This window comes from Euprymna scolopes, chromosome 22 (genome assembly GCF_053919585.1).
Source record: "Euprymna scolopes isolate OS-2025 chromosome 22, ASM5391958v1, whole genome shotgun sequence".
NCBI classification, from domain to species: domain Eukaryota; kingdom Metazoa; phylum Mollusca; class Cephalopoda; order Sepiida; family Sepiolidae; genus Euprymna; species Euprymna scolopes.
Genome location: NC_136503.1, coordinates 68,717,226 through 68,733,236, shown reverse-complemented (window position 1 = coordinate 68,733,236; position 16,011 = coordinate 68,717,226). Strand labels below are relative to the sequence as shown.

The window sequence follows — 16,011 nt, the reverse complement described above, 5'->3', positions numbered from 1 at the left end:
CCAATTCCAACCCATCTGCAGACTTCTAGAGATAATTCTGAAATGTAATGGGTTATACTTGACAATAATCTCTCGAAGTCTGCAGATGGTTTGGAATTGGCCTAATGATGTGATATTCCACCAGAACAACGATCTCAAAAACATAGCTAAGGCAATTACTGCATGGTTTCGGGATTAGGAAATAAAGGTATTAGGATGGCCAAGTCAATCGCCTGACCTCAACCCAATTGAAAATCTGTGGCGAGAGTTGAAGTTGATGGTACAAAAGAGCCATCCGAGGAATCTGACAAAATTTAAACGAATTTTCCAAAAAGAGCGGGGTTAGATTCCAGATAACATTTGAAACAATCTTGTAAGGAAGTATCCCAAACATTTAGAAGCTGTTATGGCGAGTAAAGGCCATATTACTAAAAACTAAGACTATTTTTTGTTTGTGTTGGATATTTTTTTAACCTTAGATATGACATTTATGTAATTACCTAGTGAATGCGCAATTATATATGACTTTGATACGAGATTTGTATTTATCATACACAAATATATTAGAATTACACGTTCTTATTGCTTTTTTGTTTCGTGTAATAAAAATAAATTAACCTTTTGCGTTGTATCGGGTATTCATTGCTCCTACTTTAAATATTAGTTAATTAAACGTATCGTATTAAATTTTGACGTTCTGTTTTTTTTTTTTTTTTTTTTTTGAGGGAATATGCCCGGTTTGATTTTTGCATTTGGCAAATATAAACCGGCTTGCAAAAAAATAATACTCAACAGCCAACCAAATTACTTGAAAAATGAAAATCGATGCGGATGAAGCGATAATTACTTACCCGGGAGATTTATAAGTGGTGAAAGATAAGATAACAGTTATCAATAATTTTCGCATTTTTTCTAGAAGTGGATCGAACTACATATATTTCCTAATGAATGATGAAATTTTTAGGGTTTTTTTTAAAACGGAGTTTAGGAGAGGCACCTTGACCGGAATCTATGTAGGAAATTACAAGGACGAAAAAAAAAAAAACGACTATTTATTTCTGGAAACATGTATCAGTTACTGGCACTAAAACACTACAGGAATTATATGTGGCGCCTGTATTTATAGTCCTATTATGTCTAAATAAATTAAGGAAGCAACTTTATTAATATAGTAGATGCAGATGAATGCGCTATTGTCGCTTTAATATGGCTACGTGTCTTAAATTATTTTCATTCCAATCCTGAGGCAAGTCTTTCATATTTATTGTTGCTTCTTATATAGATCAAAAGTTTCTTGGTATTCAATAGCTAATCCTGTTATTTCTTTTAAGGCGTGTCTTTCTGCGTTCTTATTGTATGGCGCTGTGTAAAGTATGCAAGCGGTGAATTACTCTCTCCTACGCACCAAGGAAGTGATATCCACATCGACCTTAGCTCTGCTCTGATTCAATCTCTGATTATTGTGCTGTTTATATACGAGGAATGTCAATGATAATGTTATTAGCATGCATGTTAGCCGACTTCTCATAGACGAATCAGTGTTAAATCTGCCTTCGTTTATATATATATATATATATATATATATATATATATATATATATATATATATATATACTAGCATTTCAGCCCGGCGTTGCCCGGATGAAATGCTAGTATATATATATATATATATATATATATATATATATATATACTAGCATTTCAGCCCGGCGTTGCCCGGATTGTTGGAGATGTATGTTGAGCAAAAAAAAAAAAAAAAAAGCAGTCAATTTTTTTAACTTTGACCCCTATTATGACCCCTTAACATTTATTGTTTCGGGCTCAAATTAAGTTATTAAGTTAGATCTATATCGAAGGAACCTATATCTAAAATTTGAAGTGTTTAGACCGAAAATTGTCGGAGGAGTTCAATAGAGTTCTCAAAGGTCAAATCGTTGAACTTTGACCCCTTAACAGCCAAATTTCTGACCGAAAATGGATTACAAAGATTTTCCTAAATCTCAATACACTGTATATCAAATTTCGAGTCTGTAGACTAAAAATTGACACAATTATTGCGTAGGGAAATATACACAGACACATTCACTTTTATATATATATACTAGCATGGGTGCCCGGCGTTGCCTGGATATTTGGAGGTATATGTTGAGCAAAAAAAAAAGCGGTCAATTTTTTTAACTTTGACCCCTTATTATGACCCCTTCACATTTATTGTTTTGGACTATAATCAAGTTAAGTTAAATCCATGTCCAAGGAAACTATAACTAAAATTTCAAGTGTTTAGACCGAAAATTGTCGGAGGAGTTTGGTAGAGTTCTCAAAGGTCAAATCGTTGAACTTTGACCCTTTAATCTTCAAATTTCTGTCCGAAAACCGATCACATCGATTTTCCCAAAATCTCAGTACCATGTATATCAAATTTCGAGTCTGTAGACTGAAAATTAACGGAGTTATTGCGTAGGGAAATGTACACACACGGAGACACAGACAGATTCAAAGACACGTTCACTTATATATATATATATATAGCACAATCACGTTAACATGCCGGTTCTCGTCAGATCACCGAATTTAAACAACTATGACGTTGGCCAGTACTAAATAGGTGACCATTTGGGAAAAAGCTTGGCGCTATATGTACCGCGCCGAGACGTACAAATTTCCAGGTTGGTATCTAGGGGCGAATTAATTCACTGGGAAAGATGTACCCCCAGTGTTCGTTTAGACATCTATCTAGGAGAAGATAAAATCTGATGTAAAAACCTGCGGTCTACTGTACGCTATTTCTTGTGGCAGGCATCTGCACCGACAAAGATTAGCAGTGATACCAATAAGTGTGGTTGGTTCTACATAAAGGCTACACCACTATTAGCACATCATCTATGTGAATTTCTGAACAACTTAGTTGTTATAGTGGAACCTCATACGTCGGAATCGAGAGGAGAGCCCTTTTTGTTTTTTTTGTGTTTGTTTTTTTCATATTTATAAATATATGATCGTGTCGGTGTGTGTGGGAAAAGTCTCTAACTGCTCTCTGAATATTTGGTCTACAGAGTTGAAATTTTATATACATGGTAATTGGACGTGTAGCACAATTTCGGGTTGGTTTTTGGCCAGCAAAAATTGCTGCGAAATAGGTTTAAAATTGAACACAAAGCAATTGACTTTGGCAGGGTATTACTCCTGCTGTTGTTTTTGCACATGCGCATAATTAACATTCATCGCTCAAAGTCTGTATGTATGTACCACTAGGGGGTGGCTTTGTTTAGTTGTAAAATACGCTTAATTATGGTATTTTAGTGTCCAGATTTCGCATATATTATTATAGAGTTGTGATGTCAATAAAAAAAAAAATTATTTGGATGCCATCAACTAGAATCGAAACCCAAAACAAAACTGTACCAACGTGACACGCATATAAACTGATTAAAAATTAAAAAATAAACTAAAATAAATGTAGAAGTTGTACAAAAATGTTTTTTTTAATGTTAACCATTTTTGGACCCTTTAAAGACTATTTCAACCACTAAAGATCCATAAAAATCCAATCATTTGAGGCCCTTGCGACTTTTAGTTTCGGAGGAGATAGAGTTTGAAAATATCGAGACAGGCAGACATATAGCCTTTTATATATTCGATTTATCGTGGAAGACAATAGAAATGCTCTTTAATCTACAAGTGCTCTTCCTTAAAGGAGCTATGGAGGCCAAACCTTACTTAAAACTTAAAATATATCCTATTAATCTTTATTATGTTCCCAGACAATTGAATTTATTTTCTAAATAATAGACTGCTCATTGTTTTCCGTTTTGTTCAGAACCGAAGCAAGAAGATGAGTCTTTAAATAGCAGTGGTATCTAAGTGGGAAAAATAAAAAAAGGAGAGTCAAAACAGTTCTATTTGTCAGTTCTATTTATCTCTCCTACTCTTAGCTAGAATCATCGCAGCCACCACAGTACAATTCTTTTTAATCAAAAAATAGTCTTTCGTAATGTTTATCTCCCTTTTTAGCAATTTCATCAAACGGAATCTTTCCGATTTTTTTTGTGCAAGTACATTAACGATAATGACCATTGTGTTTGTTTTTATTCTTATTTGATTTTCTGTTAAAACTTTCATATTTGACCCAAAACAAAATCACAGGGCAAAATAACAATACAAGCGAATTCGTAAATGTGTATATGACCATTTGTGTTGGATACAATTTTTTCTTAATACACACACAGTATATATATATATATATATATATATATATATATATATATATATATATATATATATATATATACTAACTTGTAGTCCGGCGTTGCCCGGACGTACAATACACTTAAACATGATAGTTTAATTTATGAAGAATGCCTATGTATTATAGAGCCGATCCTCTTTTGAGGATTACGAGGAATAATTTTCCCAGTGGACTAATTCGAAAAATAAATAAATAAATAAATAAATAAAAAATAAATGGAAATAAAAAAAATAAAAATAAAAATGATAATGTTAACTATCAAATTACGTCTGTGTTTGTTGGAAAAGTCACTTCTGTTTAATGCTTAGTCTTAAAATATGCAAGCGAAGAAATGGTTTGCGGCGATTTTAAATGGTACCTCCTCTTTTATCGTAAATTGTACTCATAAAATAAATAAATAAGTAAATAAAATGGTGAGGCAAATCCAGGGATTGAACAGTGAATCCTTCGATTTGTAGTCGAATGCTCCATCACTACGCTATATCTTCAGATTATAATAAATGTGTTTTCTTTTAAGAAATGATTTGCTGAGATTTTATTATCTCCCTTGACCTGTGTAATGTCAACTATTCCACTGTAAAAAGTATTCTTTTGTATCTTTAAGAGAGAAAGCTCTTTTTAGGATCGTTTTCTTTTGGATTTTCGATATCTATCAGATGAATTCATGTACAACACATATCTAAGAACGCTGCCAAACATAAATTAGCTTTTTGTGAAATTTGCAAAATATAGGCTCAGCCGTTTCGGAATCTACGAGGAAGCAACTCTCTCTCTCTCTCACTCACACGCACACAAAGTGACTTTTACATAATAGCAGATAGATAGAGATACATACATATATAAATATTGCCGTTTTTCTTTTCTAATCATCTTCCATCAAATTTCCATATTTCAATCAATCTTCTCGGCTTTCGCCTCATTTCCTTCGCGTAGGTCTTCAACAAAAATAGAACAGAATAATAAATTTCCAAAAATTTTAATTTCTCTCTTTTTTTTCTCTATGTTTTGCTGTATGTGCAGCTCATTTTAAATTGCTTCTTGCAAGAAAGTGACTGCTGCAGGTTCTCAACACCCACAGTATTTTACCTCTTCCCGTTTTTATCGTTGCATTTCGGCGCCCATTTTCTGCGAACATTATACGGCAAATCATACGCCATATATTTCTAGAGCGGACACCCTTAAGATACGTCTGTTTGATCTGCGCGTTTAGCAATCTTGTTATATTTAGGCTGACGAATTCCTATCCCATTTGAGGGTTTTTGGTAAAGTGCAGAGGCGTACCTATAAATTGGTTAGCTCCACTCTTTCTTCTTTTCATTCTCTTCCACAGGCCTGGTGCTGCCAATGTAGCAGTAATATTACAGCACGCCGCCTTCAGAGCTATCGTTTATTTCCTTCTTCCATTTCTTCAAGTTCGTTTATAACTCGTTAGTCTACCGGTCTTCATCCATTTGCTGTTGTTGTACGCATTTATAATATATCTTCCTATCCCCGTAGCTTTATTCAAATAATCGCAGTTTTATGGAACTATCTTCCTGTTAATTTTTTGTGAACTATTTAATATAAAGGTCATTAGGTATCTCCTGTCTTTGCGATAATCATATTTCGTTTTTCTAACTCATTAATCAAGTGGCTTCAAGCGTTGTCTAGAGCGAATTCCATGATAGAAATGGGCATATAGAGACAAACTGATTGTACCTTTGATAGAGTTGTGTGCATGCGCTTAAAAAAATCATAACTGTAAGAACTACACAAGTCAAAAAATTCACTCGAGCTGAAACCGAAATCGAAGACTGTGAGCCAAGTACGATGTCCATTGGACCAGCTTTACACCTTTTTTTAAAAGTGTTTTCAAACCTACATAATTTGTACATAAAGAACTGTCTTGTCAATGATTCACACATAACATTCGTGAAACAGTTGAATTTTGTGGAAGGCATTAAACGGAATGCCATTTTCTTATTCGTACGAACATTCTACAACGATTCACAAAAGAACTGGTGAATCAAAATCAAATATCGATTTTGTAAATAAAAAAATCCTGTAAATATAGAAAAAAAACCTAACTTTACTTTGTATATTAGAAATATGAATAAACAGATACATTACTCCGTCACACACAAAAAATAGACGGTAATGCACTGGAGAATCGGTATAATGACAAAAAATACAATCTAAACTACTTCATTCCCACTCAAATATTAATATATTTAGATTATTTTCCAGTGTAAAAGAGCTATCTTCTCTCATATTTATTTCAAATTATTCCAGGATACCTTCCCATACACCATTTAATATCAAGTAAACTGATATTAAATACAATGCATAGTGAAATAATTCTTTAATGACAATTATAGCTACACGTCTCTTCCCGTTTTAAGATGGCGTCCATAATGAAAATAATTCTGACAGTCAAATTGTTTTTAGAAAAAAAATGGAATAACATATTCCTATTTACTTGCCTTCCCACATCGGCAGAGTTAGACAGAACTGATACTGCACTATGATCCTGTCCTGAAGGCCAAGACAGTCCTTAATAACATGCTACTATGATAATTTAAAAAAAAATCAATTTTCACCCCAAACCAGGCACAGTGCCACTTTGAAGTAGGAGGCTACTATCGGGGACATAATTTGCAGGGGCATTATGAAGGGAGATGAGTTGCAAGATGTTTGTTCACATTACACTTGAACTTCTGCATATCAGTACAGTTCGGAAAGCATAATCTCGGACGGGAGGTCCAAAGTCTTGTAGTTCTGGGGAAGAAACTATTGGAGTAAAAGACTTTCTTACACCTAGGGATCTCTACTGTAAAGGGGTGGGACTTACTTGCTTATCGGGAGTACTCACGCCGAGGAGGTGCAAGTGCTTGTAGTTCGTCAGAGCATTCACCATTAAAGTATTTGTAGGACAGGCAGAGGGATGACGAATAGCTGACAAACCAGAATCATATATTGACCTTTTAGAAAAATAGTCAGGAAGGTCAAAATAATCGAAAAGGAGGCAGACTTTATCTTACTTACTAGGCTGTAAAGGATAGATTCTATTGAAACCTTGATTGAGGTCACCCAATAGAAATCGAATTATTTGGATTCGTCGGACCACTTTTCTCATCTTGAATGTCATTTTCTACAACGTTTCGGCCGATGTAACCTCCACAAGAACCCGTGATGCAGTCGTTAGAGATCTTGGAAAAATCAATTCTAAACGAGATATTCTCCTGAAATTTCCAGGTTCAATGCTAAGTGTGGGCGATCGAAAATACTATTGCGAATTACTTAGGACCTTTATCCAGTCATGGCTTACAGAACGAAAGGATGTTATCTCCCTGAAGTAGATAAAGGGTTCCGTTCGAAATTCCGTCCATACTCCCGAGTTCGACAAGATACTCCTGAAAAAGGTCGGAGGTTACATCGACCGAAATGTTGTGAAAATGACACTCAAGATGAGAACATGAGTCTGAATCCCCCAAATAATACGAACACTGAGCTGGTTGGTTTTAACAGCACATCGATCCTTTTAGGTTATTTAATACCATGAAAGATTATTCATCGTAAGTTCATCTATATATAAAAATGAAACTGTCTGCGTGTGTACAAGTCCCTACCAAACTACCCAGTCAATTTTCACTCTACAGACTCGAGATTTGACATAAAGGAGCCTGGAGATGTAGGAAAAAATTTAATCGGTTTTCAGCCAGAAACTTGACTGTCAAGGGGTCAAAGTTTAACGATTTGACCTTTGAAAACTCTACCAAACTCCTCCGCCAATTTTGGGTCTAAACACTTGGAATTTTAGATGTAGGTTACGTGAACATAGATCAAACTTTTTAATTTGAGCCCAAAACAATAAATATAAAGGGGTCAATATTGGTGTCAAAGTTTTAAAAAATTGACATCTGCGGTCTCTACCAAATTACTCAGCCAATTGAAATTTTACATAAAATGTATTTAGACATAGAAAAAGCGTTTTAATCGGCTTTTGGCTGATAATTTTGACCCTTTGGCAGCCAAGTTAAGATTTGACCTTTGCGGTCTCTAGCAAACTATTTAGCCAATTCTGAGTCGAAACATTTGAAATTTTACTTAAAAGGGTATTCAGACATGCAGCAAGCTTTTAAAATAGTTTTCGGGCGAAAGTTTGCCGCCACGAGGTCAAAGTTGAAAGAGGTGACCTTTGCAGACGCTTCCAAACTCCTCTGCCAATTTCTAGTCGAAACACTTGAAATATTAGATATAGGTTACCTGGACACTACTCCAAATCTTATATATATATACATACACATATATATATATATATCTTATAAATATAAAGCTGATAAATTAAAAAATATATTCATTTTAAATGTGGAAATTGATGAATCACACAGGTAAGAAATTCATTTTTATAGTATGAAAAGGTTAGTAATTGCAATTAAGAATAGGAAATTGGATCAAATGTTTGTAACATGTCTTCTTCCTAAGACTAAGGGTGGTGGTGTTTGATCAACACTGCTGGGGAGCCATGATGTAATATACTGTTTTGTTTTTAAATCCCGAAACAGTGTTTAATGGTAAACAACTGATGATCCTTTGAAAAATAAATTATTAGTACTATAGTAAATTCGAGAGCGAGTTGATGCAGTGGTTGCAGGTGATTAAATGACTGACTAGATGGTTTTCTAACGAATGATATAAAATATTTTTTGTATAGTTTTAAAGGTTAAAACCTTCAAAGACATATATATATATATATGCACATAAATTTATGAACAGTACATAGGACCCGAGCAAAGCCGGGCTGAACTGCTAGTTTATAATATTATTGGGTTGTATGGTCTTTATTTTTAAATGTCAATGAGTATGAATATTTTGTAGTAGGTAAAGAGATTCTTTTGTTCTTCAAAGTTAATGAAAATTCTTGTAACTTGCAAAAAATCGAATATGTTTCCCTTATGAACTTTGTTAAACAGATTCATTATTTTGTTCATTTGCTAGTATTTTTTCTGGGACCACTATGAAAGTACTTTAATTTCCAAATGGTATGAACTGCTTTTAATTACTTATGGGGAAGTTCATGCCAATACTTTATTCACATTGGTATAAAATTTAATACACAGAAAATGGAACTACCAGGGAAATCCGGTATGTATATGCAAACGTATATTCTGTCTTGGCATCGGAGAGCAACATTCCTACTTAAAAAAGAATAAATAAAAGATAGGACGTTTTAACAATAAATACACTTTCTACGACACCTCATAACTGAAATATTTTAGGTCAAATTAGCATGCGGTATTCGCTTACGATAAAAAGTAAGTAAACATTTCGTATAATTTTCGGATATTCGGATTATTGTTCTAAGCTTGAGTACTATTCACAAAAACTTTCAATCGATGAAACCGCCGACTTTCCTCAGATGTATTTTGACGAACTCTGAAATTTTACTCTCAAACAATCGAATGGTTCTCTCAAACTATGAAATCTTTCTCACGAACTATGAAGTCTTTCCCGCGAACTATGAAATATTTCTCGCGAACTATGAAATCTTTCTCGCGAACCATGAAATCTTTCTCGAAGACTATGAAATATTTCTCTTGAACTATTAAATATGTCTTTCGAACCATGAAATATTTCTCTCGAACCATGAAATATTTCTCTTGAACTATGAAATATTTCTCGCAGACTATGAAATATTTCTCTTGAACTATGAAATATTTCTCTTGAACTATGAAATATTTCTCTTGAACCATGAAATATGTCTTTCGAACCATGAAATATTTCTCTTGAACCATGAAATATTTCTCTTGAACCATGAAATATTTCTCTTGAACCATGAAATATTTCTCTTGAACTATGAAATATGTCCTTCGAACCATGAAATATTTCTCTTGAACCATGAAATATTTCTCTTGAACTATGAAATATTTCTCTTGAACTATGAAATATTTCTCTTGAACTTTTAAATATGTCTTTCGAACCATGAAATATTTCTCTCGAACCATGAAATATTTCTCTTGAACTATGAAATATTTCTCTTGAACTATGAAATATTTCTCTTGAACTATGAAATATTTCTCGCAGACTATGAAATATTTCTCTTGAACTATGAAATATTTCTCTTGAACTATGAAATATGTCTTTCGAACCATAAAATATTTCTCTTGAACCATGAAATATTTCTCTTGAACCATGAAATATTTCTCCTGAACTATGAAATATTTCTCTTGAACCATGAAATATTTCTCTTGAACCATGAAATATTTCTCTTGAACTATGAAATATAGCTCTCGAACCATGAAATATTTCTCTTGAACCATGAAATATTTCTCTTGAACCATGAAATATTTCTCTTGAACTATGAAATATTTCTTTTGAACCATGAAATATTTCTCTTGAACTATGAAATATTTCTCTTGAACTATGAAATATTTCTCTTGAACCATGAAATATTTCTCTTGAACCATGAAATATTTCTCTTGAACTATGAAATATTTCTCTCGAACCAGGAAATATGTCTTTCGAACTATGAAATCTTTCCTGCGAGCTAGTTAATTTTTCTTGCGAACTATGAAATGTTTCTCGTGAAACATGAAAATTTTTTGTCGAATTTGAAAATTTCCTGTCGAACTATGAAATATTTTGTAAAACTAGAAATTGTTTCTGTCGAATTCAGTAATCTGAGCGAAATTTCGAACGGAGGTATGATGTTCTCGTTCCGTCAGCTATGATCGAGTAAAATCCTAAGTAAATCGCAATTGTATATTGTGTAACACCTGGACCGAGGATTGGCTTTGCAACTCCCAGAAGCGTGTGACTTACAACTATATTTTACCAATCACTTTAAATACTACGCAACGGCTTCGTCAAGATACACCTGAAGAAGGTCGGAGGTTACATCGAACAAAACGAGCAAATAACGCTTAGGATGAGAACAGTTATCCGAATAACACGAATTATTAATCATCATGTTAAAAATTCAGAAACATATAGAAAAGTTTCTATAAAATGTCTGACTTAATAATGAATTTATTGTTCCAGGCCAGAATTCTTATTAGTAAAAACATAGAACAGTGAACACTCGATAAGAATTTATATAAAAGGAACTAATAAAATTTTAACTAGCTACTTAATTTCACGTTTTCCTTTATAAAATCGGTCTCCTCGACAGTCGACACTAATGGCTGCCACATTGTGCAAGCATGTGGTCGCCATTACAATGATCTAATTGAAACCTCGATCAATTTATGGAAAACATTTTACTTATTACTAAATCTCCGAAATGGTTTGACCTTTGAGTTTAAGCATAATTACTTGGATGACCTTTCGTTGACGACGAACGCGGATATTTCCCGTGGAGTGTTTGGAAAAAAAAAAGACAATTTTGATTATAATTTTGATCTTTAATTGAAACTGGGTCATGAATCGGAAAATGATTGGGAAATAAGTGGGAACGATGGGAAGGTTAAGAACTGATTAATGCAATAGAAATGAGAGTGAGTGAGAGAGAAAGAGAGAGAGAGGGGGGAGGAGGGTGATATGTGGGCGAGTTAGATAAACAGCAATATAATAGTTTGGTCTGTCGCTTTATTCTCTTTCTCCTGATGAGAAAAGACACGCATATATATACATATATATATATATATATATATATATATATATATATATATATATATATATATATATGTGCGTGTGTGTGTGTGTGTGTGTGGAAATCTAATTTATTTCCTTATAACATATACAAATCCTTATTTTAGAAGCTCAATGTAATTACAGAGTAATATAGTGAATTGATGACAAAAGTCTATATTACTTATGGTATAAGCCTGACTAATTCTCACGAGAATGAAACGATGAATATACTGTGTTGCTCAATTGCCATATATATATTTTAATAACTTAGTATCTATGTATTTAGCACTTACTATCTATGTATTGACGACTGGTGAAGTAAATACTATACTAGCACTGTTGAAGTAAATATATCTTTGTATATTAATATATGTGATTAAATGAAGTAGTCATACACACACACTATGTATATATATATATATATATATATATATATATATATATATATATATATATATATATTCATGTTTGAGTTTCGGTTTCGGTTCAAACTGATGCACCAAAGTCATATGGATATATTTTTTGTATTTTTGAAATCACAACTTTATAATGTATTTTAAAAAATCGATAGAACATTAACTACATAATAATATATATGAAATCTGAAAGAATTAAAATATCATATTTAAGCGTAATTTTACGACCTGGCTACGCCGGACATCCCTGCTAGCTTAGATGAATACTTTTGCAGTTTAACAAAAGAGTTACAATAATATCAGAGCGTCTCCACTTACGCCGAACATACACAAAATGCCAACATCAATATATTACGTATGAAAGAGGCCACTGTGGAATTTCCAAAGGTCTCGCTAGTTAGTGTTATTGAATTATTCTCATCTTGAGTGTCACACTAGAGTGAATAATCACAAATAAACCAAAATATTAATCCTTATCTCAAAATTTTCAGAAACAAAAAAAAATTATGCCGTTAAACATAATTTTGAAATGTAGTCGAGTGTTAAAATGAAACACCTTTTCTAGTGGTAGATACATAGTTTTCGAATAATTTTCGAATACAATCAATAGCATTTTGCATTCGAACATTTCAAATGGTTAATATTTCTTTACTTCATAATTCGAGATGTAATTTGACATCGCAATGTTTTATAGCGGCACACAGTTCTATCCAGATTTGGAATTCTTCATTCGATTTCGTACTTCTTTGGGTGTCTGGAAAAGGTCAGTCTTTGCGTTTCTCCTCTTTGAAAAAGGTCAAGTTATTCACAGTTCCTGTGTCCAAATCTCTTCTCAGTTCCGACCATTCTCTCCCGAGATCCGTTCGGAATATTCCTTTGTAATTCAATAAAAGGTTAAACCAGTCGCACTCGCTGACTTCCCTCTCACATGGAAGTCTCCAACGGCAACGGCATGTCCCCTTTAAGTGTTATGGTCTCTTTGGTTACACCCAGTACTAATATTTGTTCATCACCAGATTTGCGTCATCTCCACGGTCCGCGAGTGTAGTCATCAAAAGCTATCAACTTTTTCTGATTATTAATTATTAGCCTGGGTGTCCGGCGTTGCCTGGCTGTTCGGAGGTGTGTGTTGAGCAAAAAAAAAAAAAAAAAAAAAAAAAAAAAGAAAAAAAAGAAAAGTGGCAGTAGGCAAGCAGGCAGGCTTGAAACCGTACAGCGGAGGAAAAGAACGTGACCCTCCCAAAAAAAGAACGTGACGTCTTTGCCGTTGCGTCCATCGCGAAACCGGAAGTGACGAAGGTTTTAATTAAGGTTAGTCAATCGAAAAGAGGGGATGACTTTCGAAAATATCGGCGAAAAAAAGCGTCCCTTCCTTGTAAAAAGTGCGCAGTTGAAGGTGGAGCAATTAATTTTTTTTAGCCAATTTTTCGGTATTTGTCGACCGAAGGTCATAGTTTCAAACAAATTCGTGAAAATCCGTCGCCTTTCTCGAAAGTTTTAGGCAGACACACAAACATACATACATACATTTAAGCAGACAGGTCAAATTTATATAATAGATTCTTATCTCGTGCAAAATTCATTGCTGCATTTAATTATATATTCTTTTGCCTAAGTTTACAATGTCAATTTTTACTTTGGTTATAGTTGTCTCAGCTATCACTAGTTGTAAAGCACTGTCAAACCAACGGGGATCTTCTGATGAAAACCATAAAATAATAAATAACTTTACATTCAATTTTCAGCATGTTGTTGTTGATGATGATTATTATGATGATGATGATTGAAAAAGTTCTCTTTGTTTTCCCTTTACGTAAACGTTTGGCTCTTCGAAGTATAAACTTCAATGTAATTATGTATATTGAGTTTTGGACATTTACAAATTAACGAATCATTGTTACTAGGAAAACTATTCTAATCCTGCTAGTATACCCCGACCCCACCTTAAAAAAAAACGATTATTGAGAAGATAGCATCGTGATCACAGAAAAAGAAATTAGCCACACCCTATAAAAAGGATAAAATAATACCTCAAAAGATGTTATAGTGACAAATAAATAATCCTCCGCCCCCCGCCCCGAGGAAAAAGAAATGCGTATGGGTATGGTATACTGACGAATAAGCACTACCCCCCTAAGATCAGGTGGTCATGCCTGGGAGTATAATATCTTGACAATAGAATAAATAAAGCAGTGCCCTCTGAATTAGTTGGTTGGTTGTTTTTGTTTTACGGCATATCAACGCTTTTCAGGTTATTTAATGCCGAATCCAAAGATTTTGAAGAAATTTTTTTTTAATAGAATATATTTGTTGTTTTCACGTCGGTTTCTATTTAACCCATAGTTGGGACCCTAACAAGTACTACCACTCCGGGTCAGAGTGGATCTGAGAGCAATGGCAATTAAAAGGTGGCTCCACACTCACAAAAGCCCACAAGCTGGGGCCTCACCACTGGATATAGTTTAAGGTCATATCCAGGACCCCCCTCTGAATTAAGCAAACGGACATAGTGCATTAGACGGAAATAGTAAACTGAATTGAGTATTACAAGAATAGCATAAGTAATAAAACTAGTAGCATAATTTTCTTATTCAGACAGAAACTAATAATACTAATAATAATAATAATAATTATTATTATTATTATTTTTTTTTTTTTTACTCACTAACAGTTGTCCCACAAGCCATAATCAAAGATTTCGATTTGAGAACTCGTCGTAGTGTTCTCTGGAGTCGGAGCGACAACAAGTCTACTCAGATTTTCAGTACTCTATGCCCCTTTCAATAATTAACATTTGGAGATGAATTTGCGTTATCCTAACAACTTACCATTGATTTCTCGTTGGTAGCGACCATTGGTTTTCACTGGAATTTGGGTGGAAAAAAGTATCCCAAAGATCCCAGTCCTATTGCAATCATCCAGCGGATATCTGGCTAGTGATTTTTCACCTGGGTCATTCCATCCTCCTTGACCCTCCTCATTAATTTTGTGTGGTGTATTATTATTATTATTATTATTATTATTATTATTATTATTATTGTGTAGATGTGATCCTTGTCTGTCTATTCTATTTTCATTACATTTTGTTCTTCGTAGCACATCAACCACTCATTTCAAATAGTCTTCATATAATGCGTTCTTGCTATAAGGGCCAAATAGAAGGATGTTGACGTCGCCTTCTCTTCTTCCGGCAGATGAAAAGGACATTCTAGAGTTACTAGAATTGGGCCCATAGCTTACGACCTCCTCTTATGTCATTTCTGTACAGATGCTGTCAAAGATTTTCAACAAATTCCTTTTTTTTTTCGCTCACCTTTTCTTCACCACATATGACGACAGTCAGTTCTACAGGGTGTATAAGGTGTAATATTTTCATAAACAGTTTCAATGTGTATCTTAGATATTCCATACGCAATGATCTTTATGACAAACGTGTGCTTGATGCATTTGTACGAGGATCGATTACGAAAGATCACTAAATGAAAGTAGTTTTACATATTTTTAGATGCGCAGTCTAGTCTTCATTCTTTGATTGCCGCTTTTCCATATATGATTGCATCGTCTAATCTTTGTTGATCGACTGATTATATTCACACACGTTTATTGCAAACAAAACATATGTCTTTATTTGTATATGTTTTTGTTCTTCTTATTATTATTATTAGTCGCGTGCAAGCGACTCTATAAGTCACTCCGTCGGTCCGTCGATCGGTCGGTCAGTCTATTCGTAACGCTTTTGTGCTTGGCCTTTTTGGTTAA

At 33.8% G+C, this 16,011-nt stretch overlaps 1 protein-coding gene across 3 annotated transcripts in view; it reads right to left on the bottom strand.

Moving 5' to 3' along the window:
* The window catches only part of LOC145243459 (uncharacterized), a 542,590-nt gene that overhangs the window by 431,110 nt on the left and 95,469 nt on the right, over nucleotides 1-16,011 (bottom strand). The gene's annotated exons all lie outside the window — the stretch shown is intronic.